The sequence below is a fragment of the Grammomys surdaster genome, unplaced genomic scaffold (assembly GCF_004785775.1).
Source record: "Grammomys surdaster isolate TR1022 unplaced genomic scaffold, NIH_TR_1.0 100, whole genome shotgun sequence".
NCBI classification, from domain to species: Eukaryota; Metazoa; Chordata; class Mammalia; order Rodentia; family Muridae; genus Grammomys; species Grammomys surdaster.
In genome coordinates this window covers 814,018-822,863 of record NW_021604579.1, presented here as the reverse complement: position 1 = coordinate 822,863, position 8,846 = coordinate 814,018, and positions in this window count along the sequence as shown.

Below are 8,846 nucleotides of genomic sequence, written 5' to 3'. Positions count from 1 at the left end.
GGGAAACGTGTAAGGTCTAACCCATAGCCAGTGGTGTGGCGCACTGGGGAAGCAGAGGCAGGTGGATCTCTATGAGTTTAAGGCTAGCCTGGTCTACAGAGTGAGTTCCAAGACAATCAGGGTTACACAGAAAAATCCTGACTTGAAAACGAACAAAACAAAAACAAAAAATCTGGATGCAATCTGGGTGCTGTGAGTATAGCTCAGTTATGCTAGAAGTCCTGTGTTCAATCCCCAATGTGTGCATACACACAGACACACACACGCACACATTTGATGCACACACATGCACGAAAGCTGTTTTTAGCTTTGCAATTGGATGATTTTTCAAAATGTTACTTGATGTGTGTTTGTGTGAGTTTATGTCGTGTGTGTGTGTGTGTGTGTGTGTGTGTACAGAGACCAGAAGGTGCCACTGGATCCCCTGAAACTGGCAGTTGTGACCTGCCAGGGGTAGGTTCTAGGAACCAAACTCAGGTCCTCAGCAAGAGCAGTAGGTGGATTTAACTACTGAACCATGAAGCCAGTCATTTGCTACTTGGGATCTTCCTTTTCCCACCCTTCTCCACCCCTTTTCTTCCAGCCTTTCAATCCCCTAACACTTTATAGCAGAGAAGAAAGGATAGAGGAAAGGAAAGAGATCCCTGAATAAAGTCAGGAGTTGGAAAGGGAGCAATGTTACTGTTAGACTAATCTAGTTCCTTGGGACAAGTTTGATCTTTACTTTCAGAATATCTAATTTCTTGTTTCCTCTCCTCCTCCTCCTCCTCCTCCTCCTCCTCCTCCTCCTCCTCTTCCTCCTCCTCCTCCTCCTTCTTCTTCTTCGTGCATGACTACTTAACAAACCATGACCAACAACAACCAACAACAGCCCACTCCACCCCTCAGGGCCCTAGCATTTACTAGCATGTATCTACCCTCTGAAAAGTTCCCAGAATTCCAAACATCACATAATCACAGAAACTGTCTGCAGCTGGCATAATCAGTCCCTTACCAAAAGAGATATATCATAGTCAGCTGTTGTAGACAGTCTAAAGCAGCCCCATAGCCCATACCTGAGATTAAAATGACAACATATTCTTATATTTCTGTATTTTTTAAGAAATCAAAATTCCAGAATTGTCACTACAGAGCCATACCTCTGGCTCCTATTGTTACTTTTGACACACCTGTCATTTCTGCATGATTGCTGTCTTTAAAGAAATTTTGCAAAATTTTTAAGAATCAAAAAGTTTCCTACCGACTTCCGGTATGGGCCCGAGCATAGAGCAGGTCACAGGCGGCAGTTCCATACCCAACCCCAGAAAACCGAGAGAAAGAGAGACTCCCAGGAGCTTTAACTTGGGCAGCATCTCAGGTAAAAATGAATCATCCGTGATGTCTGCTGTTAGAAGTTCTAATCCACAAGCTGGCCTCCGAACTTATACTACTCAGACCTTTGAAGGGCCACTGACAAGAACATCAAACAGCTAGAGATTGACATCACTAATCTGAAGAAATCCCTCGTTTCGCCATCTGAAGAGACTTCCTAAGATCGCAAAGATCCTTATTGGACTTGATTTACTCTATTACAATAGAAAAGGCTGTGTACAGCTCTTGACTGTGTACAGCTCTTAAAGAAGAAGGTTGCCTTTACATAGACAAGACAAGGAGGGTTAAAGAGAGCATGAAACAGGTAGAGAAGGCCCTAAGAAAAATCAGAGAGAGAAAGAGACAGATGAATGCTGGTACAAGAATTGGTTTTCTGCCTCTCAAAGGTTGTCAACCCTATTTCCTCCCATCTTGGGACCATTATTTGGGTTCTTTTTGCTTTTTTTCTGCTGGTCTCTGGCCCTCAAATAGGCGGACTAACTCTGTGATACAACAGATAAATAATTTGGTAGCAAAACCTACTCAGATACATTATCATAAGTTTGCTATGGAGGACCATGAGACTCAAGATGAGGTTGTTACTTTATACAGGGTGTTTCCAAAACCCATCTCCACCCAACCTCAAAGAGGGGACTTCTGCCCCTAGACCAAGCAGAGAGGGGCCACCCAGAACCCCCTCTGACAGGCAACCTGAATTCTTGCTTAGGCTTCGAGGCTAAGCACTGCAAGGGAATATAAATAAAAGTTAAAAATATCTCTCTGGGTTCCCTGAGGGACAAGCCTGACTGCATAGGGGTTGATGTCAAAAGTATCCCCTCTCCAGGAAAAAGACATTGGGACAGGTATGGCCCTCATGCCTCACTGGACAACGACAGGGGTACTGGAGCCATTACAAGGTCCCCTTCAAATACTGGAGGTCAGGCCTCTATCCCCGCCTTTGCAAGTTTAGAATTGCCACAGCCCTTCTATACTTAGAGAAGGGAGGAGATGTCAGGGGCAGCCCTGCTTACACACTGAAGGCCTAAAATCAGCCATAGGCCTAAAATCAGCAATAGGCCTGTCATACATGTATACTAACACCAAGTCTAGGGTCTCAGTGGAAAAACATTGAAACAGCTGGCTATAAGCTAATGTAAACAGGCAGCTTTTGTGGAAAATTACAAGCCTGAGTAGTCATAGACCTTGTAAATAGATAGCCTTGGCAGACAATACCAACCTAGATAAGGACAAGTGAGTCATAGGCAGAGTCATAGTGACTTGTCTCCTGAACCTTCACCCAGCTGATACCCGGTTCTGAAGATATCTGTATTCCCCCTGAACACCCACACTCCAGTGCCATTCCCTTCCCCACATCCTGCCTTTCTGTGTTTATAACCCCTGTGTGAATGAATTACAGTTTGAGAAAAAATAAATTATTAAAAAAAAAAAGTTTCCTACCATTTCACAAATGTCATCTTGATGGTTTTATTTATATTTTTCTTGACAAGGATACATTATGGTTTTTCCTGTATACTAGTTTTTAAATTTTTATTATATCCTATGACTCCTATATTAATAATTGTTCTTAGTTTCTGGAGTCACATAGTAGGGATTATTTATTTATTTTAGTTTCCCTTCTATTCATTCCTTTGTGGGGAGGAAAAGGTGCTATTTACTGCACAGCCAAGGCTGGCTTCAACTTGTATAGTCCAAGCTGGCCTCATGGTTTCCCTGCTCCAGAATTCTAAGTGCTGGGCTTCTATGTGTGTGCACCACAGTCAGCTCCTTCGTCTCTCTTCCTCTCTCCTCCCTTCCCCCTTCTCTGAGACAGTGTCTCACTGTATAGCCCAGATTGGCCCAAAACCTCCGTATGTAGACTAGGCTGGCCTCAGTCTCACAGATATCAGCCTGGCTCTGCCTCCCTAGTGCTGGGATTAAAGATGTGCAACAACACTGCCCGGCTTCTGTGGATTAAACTTCCTCTGAAGGCTTTGGTAGCATCTTTTCCAAAACAGTTTGGTCATTGTGGTGGCTTGAATGCCTCCCACTCCTAATAGGCTCGTAGATCTGAATGCTTGGTCACCTGGGAGTAGCACTATTCCAAAGAATTAGGAGAAAGTGTATCACTTGGAAAAGGCCCAAGCCAGACCTAGTGGCTCTCTTCCTGTTGCCTACAGATCCAGATGTAGAACTCTCAGCTCCTTCTCCAGCACCACGTCTGCCTGTGTGACGCCACGCTTCCTGCCATGATGATAATGGACTAAATCTCTGAAACTAAGCAAGCTCCAATTAAATGCTTTTTTTTTCTTTTATAAGAGTTGCTGGGGGCTGGAGAGATGGCTCAGCGGTTAAGAGCACTGACTGCTCTTCCAGAGGTCCTGAGTTCAAGTCCCAGCAACCACATGGTGGCTCACAACCATCCGTAATGAGATTGGATGCCCTCTTCTGGTGTGTCTGAAGACAGCGACAGTATATTCATAAATAAAATAAATAAATAAATCTTTAAAAAAAAAAAAAAAAGAGTTGCTATGGGAGTGGGGGGAGGGCTGGAGAGATGGTTCAGTGGTTAAGAGCACTAGCTCTTAAATTTTTAATATATATATGTGTGTCTCTGAGTATATGTGTTCTGTGTGTGTGCAGGAGCCATAGAGGTTAAAAGAAAGTATGGGATTCCTTAAAAGTGACATTACAGGCGGTTGTGCACCATGTGATTCTGGAGAAGCAAACCTGGGTCTTTTACAAGAGAAGAAAACACTTTTAAGTCCTCTTAACCACTGGTCCATTTCTCTAGCTTGGACATGTATTTCAGTGTATTGTACTAACTTATTGATTTGAATATTTACCTCTGGCTAAAGTTCATTCTATTTAAAATGTTTTTTATTTGTTTAATAGTTACGAGTGCTCTGCGGCATACACATCTGTTCATTCTGTTCTTTAGCACAATAAGACTCCTCTCCTGCAGGGAGGAAATCTGTGACCTGACTGAAATCATTACTGAACAATAGATGATTATAAAAGATTTCAAAGTGTGGGGTCAGCAAGACTGTTCAGTGCGTAAAGGTGCTTGCTGCCAAGCCTGATGATGCTGAGTTCAATCCCTGGAACCCACAAGGTGAAAGGAGAGAGTTGGCTCCCTCAAGATGTCTTCTGACCTCTGCATGCACTGACATGTGCACATACATAGATCCATACAGAACATTTTCAGACCTCAGCACACACACCACAGTGACAGTGGTTCTCACACATAGATTCTCACTCAACAAAGAGCTACCGGAAGTTGGGCAAAGCACAGGAAGCCAGATGACACAGAGCTCTGTGTCTGGGAGGTGCCAAGTGTTCCAACGGAGTCTTTACCACGCCCTTCACTGGGCTTTCCTCACGTGTAGAATGGACGGAAGTGACGAGCAGTGCTCAGGCTTTCCATTCTGTGTGGACCGTGGTGAACACAAAGGTTCTTTTAGAGGAAACCTTTACCTCAACTGTGGCATCTAATGGGGATTTCTTCTGTATAAATTCTTTTATAGACTCAGAGCCATGCTTTAACTGCACTACTTACCCCACATTACATTACAGAGTCTGCAGCTCCACGTCCAGGGACTGCAAAGCCTGGAGCAGAGAGCTGCCATACACAAAACCTTGAACCTGAAGCCTCTCTCGTGGGAACTTGGTGATGAGTGTGGAGGTCTGCGTTTCAACAGCTTCCCTTTTTACAGGTTCCCTGGTGAGGGCTCTGATGCATGTGCAGATCTGTCCTGACTGAAGTCCTTCCTACACTTAGCACCTTGCCGCCATTTCTCTCTTGTGTGGACTCCGATGAATGGCTGGGTTAGAACCCTGATGGCATAGTTTCTCAATGTGAACTCCAAGTTGATGTTGTAATTGAAGCTTCAGCCACCGGTTGCACACAGGTTTCTGTCCAGTGTAGACACTGCCAGTGCAGATACTGGAACTCTAGCTGGAGTCCTGGCCACACTCCTCACACATCAGAAGTTTCTTTCCTGTGTGGATTTGTTGATGACATGGAAGATCTGGCTCAGATGGAAATCCTTACCACACAGCATAGTCCGTCCAAGTCTCTTCCCTCTACAGAGGTGAGGGAACCTGAGAAAATGCTTCCAAAGATGAAACCGCAGTAAAAACTTCTCAGTCAAAGCTGCAGGTGGTGGACATGGAAATATAGAAAACCATGTTAGTCATCTAGATCAATTTGAGGGCTTACAAGGTGCTCTGTGGGTAAAAGTGTTTGTCATCTAGCCCATTGGCCTGAGACCAATCCCTACAACCCACAGGTAGAAGAAAGGAGACTCTCACCATTGTCTTCTGACCAAGGCATGCGTGTGCGCGCGCACCAGGGCTCCACAAACTAAGTGTATAAATAAATGGCTTTTTTAACATTTTAACTTTAAAAAAAGATCAACTAGGAGAATTCTACCATAATTAAGAGAAAAGGAGCTTAGTGACATTATGAGGAAAAAACCTATTAACTCGCCAATCTAGATGGTCTGACATCATATAAAGATGGAGAAACAGCAAATATGTGCTTAATCTGAGAAACCTGTCACACCACAGTGACGCTTCCCACCACCTTCATGTAGACTTCCTGAAAGAGATGCTCATGTCTGTGTATTCAGTGAACTTACTGAATTTCAAGGATCAAAAAACCATTTAAGGAGTCGAAAAAAACATAAAAATAAGGTCATTTCTTGGGAAAAAAAGAAAGAGAGAACCCTTCTCCTCCTCCTCTTCTTCCTCCTTCTTTATTTCAGAAGTAGATACATAAAGACTATCTGACCTCCAAAAGAAGTCTGGAATCTTGTGCCGTGAAAAGATATTGCCTAGCCTATTCACTGATTTACTTTTTGTGTTTGTTTGTTTTTGTGACAGCATTCCTCTATGTGGCTCTGGATGTCATGGAAAACACTATGCAGACCAGACTGGCTTGAACTTGCTCTGCCTGCCTCTGCTTACTGAGTACTTGATTCACACTCAAAACCTGTGAAAGATCAAATCATATTAAATATCCCAGTCTATGAATATGTGTTCATATTCACACGTGTATATACAGAAGGGGAAAAGGAAGAAGGGAAAAATGAACTTAATGTACCTTGACTGCAGGTACTTTTATTATATATAAAAAAAATTCCTTTAAAGATAACAGGAAAACTTGCTACTGCCTTTGCAATAAATTTCCTATAAGAACCCTCATAGAAAGTTTTCACATCTAGGGCTAGAGAATGTTTCACACCTATGGAACTGTTATTCCTCACCCTCTCAGAGAAGGGCTCTGATTCCATTGATTGGTGTGATGGTTATTCTTAGTTATCAAGTTGACCACATCTGGAAAGAAATAAAACCCAAAAATGGAGGGCATGCTTGTGAGGAATTTGAAGTGGGAAGATTCATTTCAATCCAGATTTTTTGAGGTGAGAAGACTTCTACTCTGGAACTGCTGGAAGCCTAAGGACATAGAAGAAGGAAGCTTTTGTTCTTTGCCTGATTGCTCTCTCCCTGCTAGAAAGTTCATTCATTCCTTCACTGGCATGAGAGCCTACTTCTTCAGGATTCCAGCATATACTGAAGACCAGCTGAGACAGCCAGCCTTGTGGACTGAGCAGCTACTGGAGTCTTGAGCCTTCTGGACATAGGCAGTGTTGGATTAGCTGGACCATAGCCCCTGGAAGTCATTCAAATAAGTGTGCGTGTATGTGTGTGTGTGTGTGTGTGTGTGTGTGTGTTCATTCTATAAGTTCTGGTACTTAAGAGAACCCTAATTAATACAATTGTGTATTCTTTTCCTAAGACTAGCAAGATCAAATACAAATTTGTATCACAGCATTATGAACTTCATGAAAAACCTCAAGTTTTCTTCATGAAAAAACTGCCAATTTTCTTTTCTTTTTGTGTATATGAGTGTTTGCCTGCATGTGTGTGTGTGTCCATGTGTGAAGAGGTCAGAGGTTAATATTAGATTGTTGGGAGCCGACTCCTAGCAGAAAGCGGCTATCATCTTTGCAGCCATTTCAAGCCATATACCCTGACAAGAGACTTGTTTTTCAACAGCCCACAACAGCTGAGCACACTCTGATAAACATCTTGTTTTTCTCACATATCTTTTTTTGCTGTTTAGTGCCCCAAGCTGCAAGGTGCACGTGGTATCCACGCTGCAAGGCATGTGACATAGTGCCTTCAGCTGTGTTCCCCTGCTTGTCCACGAGGGCAAGGCACATGGTAAAGGGTATAAATACCCAAGATTTCCTTTCAATAGAGGAGACTTGATCAGACTCTGTCTTGTCTCCATTCTTTGCATCTCTTGCCCCTCCATCCCCACTCTCTCTCTTGCTAGACCCTGACCCATGGACCGGAGTAACAGAACGGGCCGAGATAGAGTGGCCACCAAACGTGGAATGTTCGGGATGTTACATTAGATGTCTTCCTCTATTGCTTCCTTTACTTTTTTTTTTACTTTATTTTATTTATTTATTGATTTATGTATTGTTTCCTTTACATTTTTTTTACTTTTTAAATTTTATTTATTCATTTATTTATTTATTTATTTATTGCTTCCTTTACTTTTTGAGACAGGGTCTCTCTCTGAACCCAGTACTTGACAGTCCAGCAAGGCTGACTGACTTCGGGGATCTGTCTATCTCTATGCAGTGTCATGCTAGTCAGTCTGCTGCCCCTGCTTTTAACTTTTAAGTGGGATTGAACTCAGCTTCTTATGCTTATAAAGCAAGCACTTGACAAAATGAACCATCTTCCTAACTCCAGGGTAGCCTATTTTAGCCCTGACTGCAATGGATAATTTTTTTTTTAACAATCATCTCCTGTGTATGGAGATCAGAAGACATTGGTTCTCTTATTTCACTATGTAGGTGTCAGGAATTAACTCACTCCCCCATCCATCCATCAACTGCAGGGATCTTTATAACGCACTGTGTGAAAATGTGTCTCTGTCCTTCCTTGCCTGGCTAAGGCTGCTTCTGATTGGGTAAAATAAAAAGCATATGGCCTATAGCAAAAGGCAAGGTGGGACAACGAGAATCAGGAACTCTGAGAGTCAGATGTGGGAGACTTGGATTTGGAGGAAGTCAGACTTATGAAACTGAGGAGACGTAACCAGCCATGTGGTAGAACTTAGATTAGTATAGACAGGATAAGTGAGTTACAAGCTGGCTGGGAACAAGCCTAGCTTAAGACCTGGGCATTAAATAGTTCATAAATAAATAAGTTTCCAGGGCTGGGAGATGGCTCAGTGGTTAAGAGTACTGACTGTTCTTCCAGAGGTCCTGAGGTCAATTCCCTGCAACCACATGGTGGCTCACAACTATCTGTAATGGGATCTGATGCCCTCTTCTGGTTTGTCTCAAGACAGCTACTGTATACTCACATATATCGAATAAATTTTTTTAAAAATTTTAAAAATAAATAAATAAATAAATAAATAAGCTTCCTTGTCATCATTTGGGAACTGGGGTGAACATAGAAAAAGCTCC